This window comes from Electrophorus electricus, chromosome 1, assembly GCF_041902795.1.
Source record: "Electrophorus electricus isolate QZ-2024a chromosome 1, ASM4190279v1, whole genome shotgun sequence".
Lineage (NCBI taxonomy): Eukaryota > Metazoa > Chordata > Actinopteri > Gymnotiformes > Gymnotidae > Electrophorus > Electrophorus electricus.
The window spans coordinates 141,256-160,287 of record NC_137497.1 but is presented as its reverse complement, the minus strand read 5'-3'; positions in this window follow the sequence as shown (position 1 = coordinate 160,287).

The window sequence follows — 19,032 nt, the reverse complement described above, 5'->3', positions numbered from 1 at the left end:
CTTATGGTAACCATGCTTTTCCCAACATTAAACAAGCATAAGTCAGAATATAAAGGGTCTGAATCCTTTCTGAATTCACTGCACAAGAACAAACTGATGTAAACGGGGCTGGTGAGATTGTTTTAATGTTTCTATAACATTTCTATAATATTTTCCCACATTCACACTACTTAATTTGCCTTGTCTGTTCTTTTTATTAATGTTGGGGTCTGAAGTTGGTGTGGTAATAAGTTTGGTTTTCATTGCTTGTTTAGTTGATTAAAAACTGATTTGGAAGCTGAATTAAGGTTTGAACATGAGCACAAAGATTGGAAATGTATCTGAAATATAAATGGTGATTGTGGTAATAAGCAGATAATTTAACTATTTCTTATAAAAGCTTATTAAATTCTTTATTTATGTTTATTTATAAATGACCTGTCCCTCGTTTAGTTCATGCATTTAAACCATGCATGTTTCTTGACTCCGTGCGTACATATGAATCATTGTGTTTAAGTTTGTACTCCGTGTCTTTGTGTTTCCTTGCCCTCGTGTTTCTTAGCCCCGAGTTTTCCTAGCGTCTTGTTATAGCCCGATACTCCTGTTTGCCTTCATTTAGCCTAGCCTTTGTTTTGTAATCATGTACCCCGTACTCTCCGTGTTGGTAATATGATCCTGGACTCTTCACTGCTCACCATTACAGTTGTCACAAAGCAGCTTTACAAATATCCAAGTCCAAGTTCCCAGTGAACAAGCCAAGGGCGACAGTGGCAAAGAAAACCTCCCCAGAGCATGAGGACGAAACCTCGAGAGGAACCAAGATTCAGAGGGAGGACCCAACCTGCCCTGGCCGACAACGGTCACCACAATAACAACAATTTTAAGAGAAAAATTAATTTGTTAATTTAATAATAATTGTTAGTTTAATAATTAATTAATTTTAAAAAGGCAATTAATGTAGGTTATCAGTGGCACTGGTTAGGTAGAAACAGGTTGGTGTGATATAATGCCACAGGTTCTCAGAAGTAGATGACCACCTAGATGTACCACCTGCACTAGCACTGGTGCTCACTGGGTCCTAAAACATTATAGAGCTGATTAGTCTAGTAGGCCCTACCTCCCATGTTTATGTTGTGTGATCAGTCTCATAAAGGGAGATAAAGTTAACAATGCCCTATCAGCTTGTTGTTAGGTCTGATATTCTGGTATAGAAGGTAAACCCACACATGAGTACGACTGTTCATTCAGATGGACTGGGACATTTACAATACAATAATATAATACAATAATAAGTCATATGAGAAATGTAAAAGAAAATGTAGTTTTGCTTGCTATGTGTGGTTTAATTTTACATTGATAGAATATCTGGAATATTCTTATGTATGTCATTCACTGCTGCCAAAGGCACCTGGGATACATGTGTTGCTTAGTACTGTAGAAGTTAGAACGCCTGATTTTAGGATTGTATTCCATCCTTATTTGATTGATGATTGGCGGTATCATGGAACACAGTTGCCATGTTCTCAATGAAAGGCAGAACATCAAGGTTTCACTCTGTCAGCAATCACAGGACATCAAAGAAAGTATTGAAAGAAGTTCTGCAGGCTCAAATCACATCAAGGCAAGGTCAACATTTACAAAACTGTAAAAATGAACTAGGTTTGAATATAAAATATGCTGGTGACATCTTTGCTTTTTCATATCCCTCAACCAACCCTTATGACACACAATCAGATACAGTTCCATAAGAAAAAAACTTGTATGTGGGTGGTGGTTGTTATTACAATGTGTAAATAGCATAAAAAGTAAATTGCAAAAGTATTTGTAAACCTGAATCTATGTGGTAAATTAATTTAGCAACATTTGTTGCCAGCATTACTTGCTATGGAAATAAAACTTTAGTCTGATTACATTAATCAATAACTTACATTTATAATGAAATGAACAATGAAGTAAACTGATGCTCAGGATGGTGAGCCGTTATACAAACAGAAACAGACATTTATTTTGACAGTAATAGCAAAACACAAAGCAAAAACAATACAAAACGTGAGCAGTGAATGTTTCAAAACACAATAGGGCAGCTGAAAAGCAGCACACACTGGGTGAAACACTGATGAAAGACAAACACAGAAGAGGACCTTAAATGCACACACTGACAAGGACGATAGCCAAGGACAGGTGTGACTGATTAACAAGGGAGCGGCATGGCGATGATGAGAGACATGCAGGCATACACACACAAACTCACAAAAACCAACACGATGTCACACGGACATGAAGAGGAGTTTAGGAAGAGAGGGCTGTGCTGTGACACAAACATTTATATTATCAACCAAGACAAGGATAAAGTTATATAGCACCAACAATTAACAGTCCTATGAGAAGGAAGGTTTTTCAGAAGATTCAGGGCAGCTACTTCAAAGGTTTGATCACGTCTTCGCTTAAGCTTAGACCTGAGTATTTCTAAAAGAACAATGTTGGCAGAACTAGGAGCTCTCATCAGAATACAAACCTAGAGAACCTCTGCAAAATAATGATGGTGCCATCCCATTCATGGCTTTAAAAACCCACAATAAAATATTAAAATGATCCCAAATTTCGCTGGAAGACAATGAAGGGATGATGTAACGCGAGGAGGCAGAGCAGGATGTGGGGATGAGTTGCGTGAAACAGAAACACATGTTTATTCAAACACGTAACAAAGATGACATAGCTCGCAGGCTTCATATGGTTAAACACCGACAACAACCACGACTTGACAAGAGACTTATATACGCTCATGATAATGACACAGAACAAGGATCAGGTGAGATACATGAGAGGGTGTGGCCATGCGGGCGAACACACACACAGGGAGACGTTTGGGAGCAGGGGCCGTACCGTGACAGATCCCAGGACAGGCAGTATGGAATCACGTTTCCTTCTCCCAGTTAAAAGTTGAAGCTTCAACATTTGAAACTAGTTGCAGATGACAAAGAGAAAGTAGATTCACACCAACAAATTATAACAATAGCAACAACTAATAACAATAATCTATTCAAGAATACATCAAATCATTAATTATTTTTTCAAAATAATCAACCCCTAAGTGCACCTCCACTTTTGGGCATATACATGAAATTATTGAGGAGCTACACAGTATTTTCCACTAGGTGTCCTAGACATCTCCAAAGTTCCCAAAAACCTCTCCAAATGCACACAAAGTCATCAGTATACACTATAAATCAAGTATGCAAGATTCTTCTGCTAAAACATCAAATAATGTTCATCAATATACTAAACTACAATAATAGCTTCTTTATAGCTTCATTGTTAAAGGCTAAAAGGTTATGCTGGAGAAAATATTGTAATACTGTAAATGCTGTAATATCTTAAAGAAAGTATATTTTCTCATATACACTTACAATTTGTAGCAGGATTAAGAATTTTTCCAGCAATGAATGGAAACATCCAGTGATTTGCGATGCAAACATCGTAGCTAGTCCATGCTAGCAGCCACTGAACCGTCTCTCAGCTTCGAGCTCATAACTGCACCCAAACAACTCCACATAAACTTCAGCTAAAATAAGCCTCTTCCTTTCCATGATGTCCAAAAGTATTGGAGATCAAATTATTCATTAAAAATAATATCCATGACTGCATCAGTTTCGCCAAACAGTGAACATGCATTTGCTGGCTTATCTTGTTTAGAATATACAAGCTATGTTTTGCTGTGTGCATGGCTGTAGAGTGTGGTGTCTACGTTTTTGTCTAAGCATCCTCTATTTGCTGATACAGTTGCCAATCACACCGACTGCACCTGGACACTTGTGATGAACATGAGCTAAACACATTCTTCGCTCGCTTCAAGGCTACATCTAGCAGCGCTAATGCTAACAGCGCTAATGCTAACTATGCAAATGGTGCTATCAGTGCAGCCAACGGCGCATGCGCAGAGCCCACCATAGAACAGCGCCCCCTCATCATCACGGAGAGTGACGTGAGGAGAGTGTTTAAAAGGGTGAATATCAGGAACGCGGTGGGACCAGACGGTATCTGCGGGAGGGTACTCAAAGCCTGCGCAGACCAGCTAGCCCCAGTATTCACCGACATCTTCAATCTCTCCCTGATGTGGGGAACCGTCCCATCCAGCTTTAAGCGGTCCACCATCGTCCCGTCCCAAAGAAACCTCGACCCTCCGACCTCAATGACTACCGCCCTGTTGCCCTCACATCAGTCGTGATGAAGTGCTTTGAAAAGCTAGTCAGAGACTTCATCACATCTTCACTGCCAGCCTCCATGGACCCACTGCAGTTTGCATACCGCCACAACCACTCCACTGATGTCACAATTGCACATCTGCTACACACCACACTGACCCACCTGGACAAAGGGAGAGGTAATTATGTTAACATGCTGTTTGTCGACTACAGTTCGGCATTTAACACTATCATCCCCTCCCTACTCACTACTAAGTTGGAGGATCTAGGACTGCATACATCCCTGTGCGACTGGATCTCCAACTTCCTAACAGACAGACCACAATCAGTACAGGTGGGCAACTGTGTCTCATCCACCCTCACCCTCAGCACTGGAGCTCCTCAGGGTTGTGTCCTAAGCCCCCTGCTCTACTCACTGTACACCTACGACTGCACAGCCACTTCCAGCTCCACCATCATTGTCAAGTTTGCTGACGATACCGTCGTCATGGGTCTGATCTTGGACAACGATGAGAGGGCCTACCTGGAGGAGATTAAACACCTGGAAAATTGGTGCCAGGAAAATAATCTCCTCCTAAACGCCAGTAAGACAAAGGAGCTGATCGTGGATTGCAGCAAGGAGCAGGAGCGGCACTACCAACCCATGAGGATCAATGGAACCATGGTGGCGAGAGTAGATAGTTCCAGGTACCTTGGAGTTCACATCTCGCAGGACCTGTCCTGGTCCCGCCACACCAACTCCCTGGGGAGAAGGCTCATCAGTGTCTTTACCACCTCAGATGCCTAAGAGACTTCAGACTGCCCTCCAAGGTACTGCGGAACTTCAACACCTGCACTATCGAGAGCATCCTCACGGGGAACATCACAGTCTGGTTTGGGAACACCACCAAGCAGGACAGACAAGCACTCCAAAGGGTGGTGCGTTCAGCAGAGCACATCACTCGTACGGAACTTCCTGACCTGCAGACCATCTATTACAAGTGGTGCCAGACCAAGGCCAGGAGGATTGTGAAGGACCCCACCCATCCCAACAATAGGCTCTTCTCTCTGTTGAGGTCAGGGAAGCGCTTTCACTCCCTGAAGACCAACACAGAGTGACTGAAGAGGGGCTTCTTCCCACAGGCCATTTGGGCCCTGAATCAGGGAAACTGTAAATCTGTAAATTTGTAAACTGAAATTGTACATTGTGTACATACACATATATCCATATATACATTGTACATTGTATACATATATTGTACATACATTGTTTTATATATATATATATATATATATATATATATATATATATATATATATATATATATATTTTGTGTGTGTGTGTGTGTGTGTGTGTATATATATATATACAAATATATATATATATATATATATATATATATATATATATATATATATATATATATATATATATATATATATATATATATATATTTTTTTTTTTTTTTTTTTCCTTATGCACCCCTGTTTTTTTTCCTCAGTTTGGACAGAGCACTCTCAAACCATTCCACTGCGAGTTATACCGTGTATGACTATGTACGTGACACATAAACCAAACTTGAACTTGAACTTGAACTTCTTAACACCTTGGTAGCCCTAGGTGTGAACAAGTGTCACTTTGTCTTCTGCATGAGGTGTGATTGATTTCCAGAGTTTCCGCCATAAACATGGCAATGAGGATGGGATGGCATGACTGGGGTGCCTGAATCTGGAAAACCACAAAAGAGACAAAAGGAAACAAAAAATCACTTGGTCTCAATTTAGGATACATTCAGAGACAGAGATTAAGGAGTTAAAAGACTAAGCTGCATTGAGAGGAAAGAGTTACTGATCTAATTTTTATATATAAACAATGTTTTATATCTAAATAGTGTTACTATTGATACCAACCTGTAATGTAATAAGAGAAGTACCTGTTCTTGTGACTGTTGGGCTCGACCATGTCAAACCACCTGGATGGCACTGAGAGAGTGTCTGTTTTCTGTCACAAGTTAATTGATCAGGATGAACAATTCAAATTAATAAGGAACACGTGATGAAAAGAATAATGAAACAATGGACACATGAAAAAATAGAAGCAAACCACAATTTGGAGACTGTTAAAATAACCATACATACATTAACATACATACAATAACCATACATTATATAACAAACTATTAGTCTTATTTTAACCTGTAAAAAGGAAGAGCAGTATTCAAACATGAAGTCAAAGATCTATATGGAAGACTGGGAGCAGGGAAGTAGTTGCTAAATGCCTGGGTGTGTGTGTCTCTGGCTGGGTGCTGCCTTTGTGTATGTGTGCATGTCCGTGTGTGTGTGTGTGTGTGTGTGTGTGTGTGTGTGTGTGTGTGTGTGTGTGTCTGTGTGTGTGTATGTCTGTGTGTGTGTCTCTAGATGAGTGCTGCCTGTGTGTGTGTCTCTAGATGAGTGCTCTGTGTGTGTGTGTGTCTGTGTGTGTGTGTGTGAGTGTGTGTGTGTCTGGCTGCCTGAGCCATAACAGTAACAAAGAGAGGTGTAAGTACCAGGAGTGAAAAAGGTTTCTACAGTTTCTAAAATAACAATGATTTTTAAAAAGTGCAATAGGAAATTTTGCTTCATGAGTTGAAACTTGTGTTTGGTTGATACCATTTACCTGATGCTTTTATCCAAAGCAACTTGAGCAATTAAGGGGTTAAGGGCCTTGCTCAGGGGCCCAACAGTGGCAACTTGGTAGCAGTGGAACCAACAAACTACTGATTACAAGACAAGTACCTTCACCACTGAGCCACCACTTCTATATTCTGTGAGTTGGGGGGCTGCTGATAGCTGCCATGTGAGAAAAGTACATCAACCACAAACCAACATCATGCATAGCCACACCAGGCTAATAGCTTACAATTAATGTTTCTATCAAAGTGGTGATGAGCGATAAGTGTACTGGACCTGTATAGTGAAGTAATAAAATGTTTTAGGGTAAAGGAAAGGTCAAGCATTATTCTGTATTTTCACGATCTAATTATAATAGGCTTTGAAGTTCTCTGTACCAGGTATAGAGTGGTGCAAGACTGTGTTTGAAAGCATAAAGATGAATAATGTTTCTGGCATATCTTAAGATCAGAGGGCTTTTGGGTCTCTAAGTGCAGAGCAGAGACTTTGATACAGGTGATTTCAAGGTCTCTTTGGAAGTCTAAGGTAGATCACACTGGACTGTTCTCATGATAACTTAATTGGTATTGGCAAATATTATTGATTTTAATAGACTTGAAAGCCTCTTTGAGAGGCAGGGTGATGCTGACCTGCAACTTTATCTTGCGCGTGTTTGGTGGTGGTGAGTTGAGTTTAGAAAAAGGAAACTCCAATGGGATATACTGGTGTCAAGCTTCAACTTTTATAATGATAGGTAACCTGCACATTATTGGATCTCAATTTGCAAATATCAAATAATGTATGGTTTGGATATAATTGTGGAGATTTCAAACGTTAGTATGTAAAAAGTTGGGCCGATTACATAATCACTTCTGAAAACTGCATTAAAAAGTGGGTTCTTTATGAATGTCAGACATTATCTGGGGGATTGGCTCAATAATGCTTCTTGATTTTGATCTTCAGTAAAGGATGGAACCAGCTATTCTCTTGAACTAATTCTTGAGTCTGCATCTTTGGTTTATATTTGAAAGTATAATTTTGAAATTAAATAACAGGGGGTTTAGGCACAATAATTGTCTAACTGTACACATACAACAGTTGCTCTGCACATACAACTGATGGGGTATTGTATATTTCTGCACCTACAATGTGGTTCTAAGAAATAAATGTTTCTATTAAGGTGGTGATGAGTGCTGAATGTATTGGGCCTGCAGCTGCCACAACAATAATGGAAAAATAACTCCACCTTGTGGATAAGCCGTTCATCAAAACCTAATAACCCAATAACTTAATATCACATTATATGTGTTGGCAAAAGAAACAGACAGATGCAGATTTAAATATAGAAATCATGGAATATGTCATATGTCAAGAAACTCCCTCAAGCTGTGTGCTGTCCAGCTGTGTGCCCACTCATCCATCACCTACACTTGTTTATAAAAAGCCCCTGATGTGCTAATGTGGATGGCAAAGTCACACTAGTGTTTGTAGTTATAAGCTTAAAGAAGTTTTTCAGTATTGTTTTTGAGATCCTGGAAAGTGACACATACAGAAGCACTGGAAAAGGTTGGTTCATAATATTGTTTTTCCACTTTATTCTTTTGCTTAAATAATTATATCTCTAAGTAAATGAGACCAGATAACATTACATCTGAACTGAACTGAACATGACATCTGTATCTGAACTGAAAACAGTTGGCCTTATTAAGCTGATGAACTGTTATTAACCTGATACAGACAGATGCACAAAGTTTGATTTCCCAAAGGTATATTCACTTTATTCAGTTGCTCAGCTTTCAGTGTGTTTGTTTAGTACATGAGGCAGGTAGCAGAAAGTAGGCCATAAACCACATGCACACATTCACATACAAATATAAATAGACATACTATTACATACTACATTCTGCCCTAGATAAAGCAACCCACAGCTTCTGTTAGTAGTTTGCAATTTTTTACACTGTGCAGGCAAAGAAATATAATACTGAAATACGTTTGTGTCAGACTGAGATCTTACAGCACGTTTTATCCCATGTTCACGCGTGCATGTGCATGTATTGAAATGTATTTCATATAATTACAAAACTATGTTTACAATAGGGACTTACTGTGAACCCTCATGTACTTCAGTTGGCAGTGTGGCAAACACAATGGCCACGTAATGCCCCACTGTTTCCTGTATTGGGTCCTATGTTGCTGTTCAGCATACCAGTTTGTTTTCTGTATAGGTCACTGGAGAGATAGCATGAGCATAATTATTGGAGACTTCACCTTCCACATGTTTTCTAGCTCTTCTTTTCTGTGTGTATCTGCAAGTTCCACAGGATCTTAGCATGGTGATTTTCTACCACCTTTGGGGGTATAACCCACTTAGACTTTGGAACTTCCAGCCTGTACTCAACACAGATGTTTCTGTATACTATGCGAGCCACTTGGTTATGGCAGTCCATGTATGCCCTGCCTGCTAGCATCTTGCATCCTGCTGTTATGTGCTGGACTGTCTCAGGGGCATCTTTGCACAGCCTGCATCTGGGGTCCTGCCTGGTTTGTTAGATTCCAGTCTCTATTGAGCTTGTGTTCAGTGCTTGTTCTTGTGCTGCCATGATTACTGCCTCTGTGCTGTCTGTCAATCCTTTCAGCCTTTTCCAGCCTTGATATATATTGCTAGGACTCCACCTAGGCTGAGCTCAAACTCAGGACATTCCTTGTACCTGCTGGCTACAATACAGCTGCGAGATGAAGATGAAGAAAACACAGTTTTGTGCGTTAACACAAACTCTGTCAAAGAAGCAGCAGACAGACTACATTCAAACTACTCAGCTTCAGTCAAAACATTCAGACTACTCACCTTCCATTTGTTTCATTTGCAGTTCCAGTTCTTTCAACTTAACCACCAGCACGGGATCCACCACAGGGGACTGAGTCGCTCCTGGATCCACGTGCACCCTGACCATAGTGTCATTGATGGCCTCCGCCATCAGCATGCACAGAGCTGAGCACTGTCATGATTGGCCACCCTACTGGCATCCATGGCATCTCCATGGTTTCCCTGTCATGTCTGGTTTCCTTTGCTTACTTGTTGTTCCGTTCTTTAGTTTCATTTTCTCCGCCCCTTGTCTGGTTTTCCACATCTGTCATTGCTTTCTCCTGTTCCCCTTTTCCAGTCCTTGTTTGGTTTTTGCTGTTCATTATGTTCACCTGTGTCTGCTTAGTATTCATCAGTATCACTTATTTAAGCCCTGTGTCTTGTATTTCAGTTTGTTGGTTATTTTGTTAAGTTGGGTATATTTGGTCTTCTTCAGAATTATTGTTTCTGCCTCCATCATTGTACTGGTTCTGCCTTTTGTCTAGTTCATGTGTTTTCATTTCCTCTGTGTTTTCCCATGTCTTCATCACTAGCCTTCTGGTTTTTTTTGTTGTTTCCGTCACTCAATAAACCACCACCTGCATTTGCATTCTGCCTCTTGCCTGGTTCCTGCTGGAAACATTACAGGCACTCCGCAACACCTGGAGGAGTGCCCCTTCCAGACAGGATCCCCTCTCAAATAAGGCAAGCCTCCAACACTGACTTGATTTCCCTTTTGGATTGAAATGAGACACATTCACATAAAAAATTGGCAATCAGCAACAGATCTGCCTTCCTACACTTGTTGAACTACTCAAGCATCAGGCTAATCATGAACGCTGTGAGGTCAGACATGGTCAAGGTGCATCACACAAACCAAACCAAACACCAGACTGAACACAACATGACCACACACACACAAAACAACCAGACAAACACCACCCCAGCAACCAGATGAGGACAAGCCCCCAATTTCTGTTATGACCCCATCTAGGCTGAGCCCGAAAGAATGTGGATTTGTGAATTGAGAAAAAGGGAAACAACTATAATAGTGAAAGAGAGCAAAAGCCCAAGAAATAATCCACAAATGGCTCAATGGTTGATATAAGTGAAGATATATATTTTAAATGTGAAACATATAACAGAAACAAGCACACCAGACTTTGGGATGGTCCTCCTGAAAACCAAAAACAACTAAAGAAATAAAAACACCACACTGACTACCCAAGGAGTGCCTAACTTCCCTACACCAATCAAAAAGAGGAACCAAAGACAAGCACACTTCCCTACCATCCTGGCTAGCCAGAAAAACAACAACAAACCCCAAAACTACAAAGTAAACAGTAGCCAACCCTACACCTGGTATGATGTTCAAACAGTGAATGGAATATATACAATTACAAGAGAATATCTAGCAACTATACAAAAAGGGCAATCCAATCTTGTACGCCAAATAACACATGAGATCAATGAGATCAAACATAGAACAGCATGTTGCTAACAAGCAACACGCGCACACACACAAGATTATATATATATATACACACACATACCTTTACATTTACATTTACGGCATTTAGCAGACGCTCTTATCCAGAGCAACTTACAAAAGTGCTTTGTCATTTACTCATAGAATACATTCCTAGTACAGTACAGCAGGTTAGAATCAGACATAGCAATGAACTAGAATACTGTAGAATACAAGGATAATGCTGATACCTAGAAGTACAAAATACATAAGGTCTATCTTAAACAATGATAAGGGCTATAAACAATGAGTGCCAGAGTTTGGTAAACAACATAAACAATACCCTACAATAAGTATTAATTTAGTCAGTCAATATGGGAGCAGTTGTCCTTTAAATATTCTGTAAATAGATGGGTCTTCAGTCTGTGTTGAAGACTGCAAGGGACTCTGCTGTCCAGATAGCAAGTAAGAGTTCATTCCAGCATCTTGGAGCCAGGAAAGAAAATTGTCTTGATGCTTGTCATCCATGAGACCTGAAATAAGGTATTTCAAGCAGAGCTGTTCTTGAGGTTCGAAGTACTCGAGCTACGGATCGGGCTTTGACCATTGACTTCATGTATGAAGGGGCTGGTCCATTTTTGGCTTTGTAGGCAAGCATCAAGGTTTTAAATCTGATGCGTGCAGCTACAGGGAGCCAATGAAGGGAGCGCAGCAGTGGAGTAATGTGTGTGAACTTTGGAAAATTAAAGACCAGTCGTGCTGCTGCATTCTGGACAAGTTGTAGAGGTTTGACGGCTCTTGGAGGAAGACCAGCAAATAACGAGTTGCAGTAGTCTAGCTTCGAGATCACAAGAGACTGCACAAGCACCTGGGTAGCTCTAGATCTATATATAGTTACAAATCTAGACACCCCTTGATATTCTAGGACAAGGGCGCAACTTAAAAAAAACCACAGAGATGCACACTCCACTGGTGTCATGATAAGTCCCTCCCAGCTTCCATGTTACATGTTTTCCCTGTCTTGTGTATTTTAGTTCCATGCCATAGTTTCGTTTTCTCCACCCCTCATTTGATTGCTTACACTTGTGCCTCGTTTCTACCTTGTTAAGTTCATGTATTTAAACCCTGGTGTGTCCCCTGTGTCTTGACTATTCATTGTTAGGTTCATTGTGTATCTTTGAATCTGCGCATTTATGTTTATTTGGTGGTTGCAATTGTGTTAGGTTCATTGTGTTTGGTTTAATGTCTGAATGTTTGAAAGCTCATCTGTTTCAAAGCTTTCATTTATTAGCCGACTTTATTAGTTTTGTTACCCTAGCCTCTGTTATATCCTGCTTCCCCTGTTTGCCCTCATGTGTTTTGTTCGTTTGATAATGTATCCTTGTACTCTCTGTATAGGCTCTATGACCCTGGACTACCCTAACGACTCTGATTCTGCATCCACCTCCTTACCACTCAACATTTACAGGTAGTTTCTCATTTTCCATGTTCCTATTTAGAAACCAAAATTGTATAACAGACTGTTGTTTGTTTTCCATCTTCTTATTTTGAAAGGTAGATCAAATGGCCAAAATGTACATGAAACAAGAAAGCACACAAACAGGTAACCCTGAATCTAAATCAGTGTTGAATCTAAAGTCAGATATTATGAGGATTTAGCTGCACTTCACTGAGGGACTTACAGGACCTAACTATTTCAATAAACTGAAAAAACACCCACAACATCCAGTAAAAGGGCCTACTCTTGTCTTTCACCTAGGGCCCCCAAATCTGTAAACCCATCCCTGACAATGACATTCTACTGAGTACCGACATATTACAACTATTATGTACTATTTTGTAGTATTTTATGTACACTGCCACCAGCTTAGAACAATGAATGCAGTAAGTGTACATGTTTTAATGCCCCAATTTGAAATCACAATAATAAAACCTAAAATACATTTATATTTACATTTATGGCATTTAACAGGCACTATTATCCAGACCGACTTACAGAAGTGTTTTGTCATTTACTCATAGAATATATCATAGCCAGTACAGTAGGTTGGAGTTCAAGATACCAATGAGCTAGACTACTGTAGAATACAGGGATCAATGCTGATACCTAGAAGTGCAAAACACATATAAGCTTTATAATAGGCAATGATAAGTGCAATCACAAACAATACCCTATAATAAGTAGTACAGTTTTAGTTAGTCAATATATATGCAAGATCAGCGGTCATTTAAATATTCCACAAATAGATGGGTCTTCAGCTGCATTTGAATACTGCAAGGTATTCTGCTTTCTGGACAGCCAGTGGAAGTTCCTTCCACCATCTTGGAGCCAGGACAAAGAATAGTCTTGATGCTCGTCTTCCATGAGATTTAAAGGATGGTGATTCAAGCCAAGCCATACTTGAGGTTCGAAGTACTCGAGGTATGGATTGGGCTTTGACCATTGACATCATGTATGGAGGGGTTGGTCCATTTTTGGCTTTGTAGGCAAACATCAAGTTTTTAAATCTGATGTGGACAGCTACTGGAAGCCAATGAAGGGAGCACAGCAATGGAGTGACGCGTGAACTTCAGACGACTGAAGACAAGTCGTGCTGCTGCATTCTAGACAAGTTGCTGTTGCATTCTGTACAGAGGTCTTAGAGGAAGCCCAGGAAGTAGCAAGTTGCAGTAGTTTTGCATTGAGATCACAAGAGACTAGACAAGCACCTGGGTAGCTTTCTGCATGAGAAAGGGCCAAATCCTTCGTAAGTTACAAAGGAGAAATCTGCAAAACCGGGTCAGACTAATTAGACCAACCGCCCTCTGAAATCATTCTGTCATTTACTAAAGTGAATGAAATGTAGTTTATATTTAGGGCTGCTGTAAGCAATATTAACAACAATTTCACTAAACTTTGTTATATCCCTGAAAAGCTATCACAACAGTTTGTTAAATATCCTTCACCCCAGCTTTAATTTGTTTTATACTTGGAAGAGTTTAGGTTCTTATTGGTTAATGGAGTTGAGCTTTCTCTGGCTCCCCATAATTCAAACACTGCCACCAACTGTAACGGCCCAAGTGCCGCTGGACAAGAAGCAGGACATACAGACTCCCTGGAAGGAGACAAACATTTATTAACAGACACTGGCACTCACGTATAACACAAACTGTGAACATGAACACACAAACGATGACCAAGAACAATGTGAACACAAACATGATCAATGACCGACAATAATGCACACACTGAAAAGGGTTTAAATACATACAAACAAGACAAGACTAAACCGATGAAGGTGTGTGGTAAACAACATTGGCATGGTTACAAATGAGACACAGTGAATGAAGAACTCCCACTGCACGCAGCAGACCATGCCATGTGACCAGTGGAAGGGGAGCATTCCATGACACCACTTGCTGAAGAGGGTGGAGAATGTCTGCAAATCTTACTTGGGACTGTTCTCTGAACAGTAAGTTTTATACTATGAATTCAATTTATGCTATTATATATGATGTCATTTATTTGCACTGAAATCACCATGGTACTGCTAGTAATACTTAATTTATACTACAAGTCACACACTTCACTTAACAGTACATACATGTTTCTGATCTTGAACTGTTCTTCTCTCAAAGAATAATGTAATAAACGTATGTCACAGTCAGGGAGTCTGTGTGTCACTCGGGCCAGCAGCAGCATTACATCTAGTAATACTTTAAGACGTAGACAACAGTGGCACTCATACACAACAAGAAAGAAGAACATTAACACACACTTAACATTAACAAAGATTATACAAACATTGATTTTTACTACACAAATGAACATTAACGCAACATCTACATAAACAATGACCAACAAGGGAGCACACACTGACAGGGGTTTAAATACAGACAAAACACTACACTAAATCCCATGCAGGTGTGTGCTATGCCAGGGGGGCATGGTTTAGACAACCATGAATCTTGCACGTGGCGGGCCGTACCACGTGACTCGTAGGGGGAGGAGCATTCCGTGACACTAGAGCTATAATGATCACAACCTACATCTATAAAACAGTTGGGCTTCTGTACCAAAGTCTTTGATGTAACCTACTGAGCTATCTGAAACCCTAAGTGATAGCAAGTAACAAGGAAAACACAAAGCTCAAGTAATACCAAGGCAAAAAAGTATAGCTGGAAAAGATGTGTATGGTGAAGGCAACAGTGTCTCCTGTGGTAATCGGAGCACTCGGGGCTGTAATATGTGTCAGGAATATTGTACATAACAGGTGTAGATGCAGGATAGAGAATACTACATCAATGTTACCTGACACAGATTGAAAGAGATATCAACAGGGCTCTAGAGAAGCTCTCTCCAGATCTTTGAAAGCCAATGTTTCTCTGCCATTCCATGCCAGGCTGAGAATTCCTTGAAGTTCATATTGATGATTTCATCCTGTTTAACTTTCATCCTGTTTAACAAAAGAACTTGTGAAAAGGTGAACATGGATACCGTGATGAGATGTCTCATTTCTGTAAGAATGCATATATGGAAAGCAGTGAGAATAGAGCAAACTTCCATGATGGCAGGCCAGAATGACCACAGTTTGGCCTCAGCATGTCTAGTATATAATTGCCATAATAATAAAAGTTTTGTTTTGAATGACATAACATAATGTATAACTATAATGGGACAAGGGTTCGTAGGCCCAAGTTCAGAACTGTTAAAAAACTGAAAACATGTTAAAATCATGTTAAGTGTATCTTTGTTTTCACCATTTGACAATGTCAAGCCACTGCAAGCTGATCATCACATACCACTTATTCAAATTTGTACCCAGTACCGTTACACTGCCATTAAGTTAATGGTTAACCAAACTTCACATTATCTCAATCAATTAAAGGTTTGTTCTCTGAAATGATTTTATATAATTTTCCTCCTAAATGATTCTATTTGTTGCACTATGGATATTTTTTTGACACTTTTTATCAAATTGTTCAATTATTTTTAAGATTTAACATTTTGTCATTTGCTGTTATCAGATGTAAACTGAATCTCCACCTCATTTAGAAGCACATGATCTTTAGCCACTTCAAGGCACTTACACTCAGGTCTACATACACACATAAGGACTTCTTTTATGGGGACAATAAAACACTCTGAAAGCAACTCTGAACGAGCAAGTCTCTCTCTCTCCTGCTCTTCCCTCTTTACACCCATGAGAGTGCAATACCTCTGATAGAACCTCTGACTACTCTGGTTGGTCTCATCTCAAATAATGATGAGTCTGTGTGCTGGAAGGAAGCAACATAGCTGGTGTGATGGTGTGGAGCTAATAACCTGGAGCTAAACACACAAAAACTGTGGAGATGATCATAGACTTCAGAACAAAACCCACCCCACTGCCTCCAGTGGAAATATACAGTTCTACACTCAGCAGAGCAGAGTCCCACAAATTCCTAGGTGCCACCATTCCAGCATGATCTCTAATGGGACAGACAAAGCACTGCAGTGATGAAGGATCTCTAATGGGACACACTCAGCACTGCAGTGATGACAAAGGCCGGGTAGCGCCTGTATACCTGAGTCAACACACATAATTTGGGATACCTCAGGCACTACTGGTCAAGTTTTAATCATATTAGAGTGAATCATCACATGCTCCATCTACATCTGGTCCAGTTTTACACTGCCATAATAGAGTCCATCATCACATCCTCATCTGGGTTGGCTCTGCATCTTCTCAGACCAAGCACAAACTGCAGTGAACAGTGCAAGAGGCAGAGAAAAGCATTGGCTGTCAGATGCTCACCCTCAAAGACCTCTACACAGCTAGAAAAAGGAAGAGGGCAGGTTAAATCAGGATGGAACCCTCACACCCCGGTGAGTCTTACTTCCAGCAGTTTACATCACAGTGGAGACCAAGAGTGAGTGCCCTTAACACTTAAAACATTGTCATTACAAGCTGGTGGGGGAGCCAAATGGGAGATCTGACAGACTCAGTTTTCTGTAGCTTTTTATTTTCCTTTTGACTTTTCTTTAACATAATTATCCTATCCAATTTTCATTTTAGTCCAACTTATTAAACACATCCATTTACTCTTAAACCCAATTTGGGTCTCCCTGACCATCTCTTTTACAGGTGGCAGCCAGAGTGAGCTTCCTCAAAAGAGCCCTCCCATGGATAGGATTGGCCAAAATAAGATCTGGACCCCTTGGTCCAACCCAAAAAGGGTCCAACCCATTCTACTACACCAATTCTGTCCATCTAAGCCCTTGGACTCTCCCCTGGAGGTTTCACAATTTTACCCTCCATTTTGTCTGAAGAACAAACAGGACGGGTTTGGGACTGATCTTCATTGCCCAGCCGGACTAGGACAGATAACCTGAAAAAAATAGTGTGTCTTCTCAAGACTGCAGATTCTGAATGCAGAATTATATACAGTTGTCACAGTCGCCCCTCCCTGACATCGCAGTTTCCACACTCTGGATTAGGTGACACTATCTATTGTGTTTTCTTCCTGATTCTTTCCTCATACTTCCTTGTTTTGGTTTTGGTTTGTTTTGGTCTTTATTGCCTGATACCCCAGATAAACTAATGTGTCTCCCTGAGCTTCTGACTGCAAAATTATATACAATTGTCATGATTGCCCCTCTCTGGCATTGCGGTTCCCACAGTGATACTATCTGTTTGTTTTCTTCCTGATGGTTTCCTTGTGCTTCCTTGTTTTGGTTACAGTGTCCCACGCCCTTGTTTGTATTTTCCACCTGCAATTGTGTTCACCTGTGTTTTGTTATCCTGAATAGTCATAATGTTTAACCCCTGTATTTGGTTACCCTAGTTTGTCAGTAATTTCAGTTCATTCAGTTTGTTTGGTTCATGCTGTTTTGGTGCCCTAGTCTTTGTTTGGGACTTGTCATTTAATAAAATCTTTCTGACCTTGCATTTGACCCCATGCCTCCCTTTTTGCTTGCCCACAAGCTGTTACAACAATTCACATTTAGTAGATTTACTAATATCACTATGGGAATATTACCCATGGGGTAGGGACACTAATAGAATAGTCACCAAGAGGTCAAGTAAAAATGAGAAAATCCCACCAAACACTAAACAAAAGTTCATTATTTTTAACTCTTTCCTTTGTTCTTCCTTTTTTGCATGGTTAATATTTAAGTGATTGGGCCTGGGAAGTGATTGGAGAGCGTGAATCATGGATTTGTGGACTTGTTCTTGACAGATCAAGTTTAGTGTGTTATAGCCCCTGGTTTAATATCATTACCAACCAAAGTCATAATTGTTACAAAACACAACAACCTTATAATGGGTTATGCATTATACATTCTTGCATTTCCCTGTTTATCTGTGAAGAGCTTGATCATAAGCTGATGAACTGATTAAAGTGTGTTAGAACAGAATGAATGCATGAAACTGTGACAGGCAGTGGGCCATCCAGATATGAACTGATTTACAGTATGTGCCAAGTCAGTGTAAAATATAAATACTTCTGCCATTTTTAACCCTGTCCTGTGACCTGTAGTTTCTACCTCTCATTTTCTGTGTTGGCTTTCTGCAGTTAAAGACTCCAGTAATAGTCTGAAGGTTAGACTGGTAGGTGCTTATGAGGGGATGGAGGTAATTTGCACACATACCGGCACACACAGGAACTGTGCCACACAATGCAGCCAGAGGCATGCATCTATTTTCAGTCACCGTAGCAAACCACACTGCCTTCAGGCAGATTTTTAACGTAGAAACCACATTCACTTCTTGTAGACCTTCATACATTCTGATCTGGATCTGACCACAGTGGAGTATCATTCTGACTGTGCAAGACAGTGATGCATTTGTAACTCACATGTATTTTCAGTATGTTTGTGAAACTTGAAAAGGGACATATAAATATAATGTATTGTTATTATTATTATTATTATTATTATTATTATTATT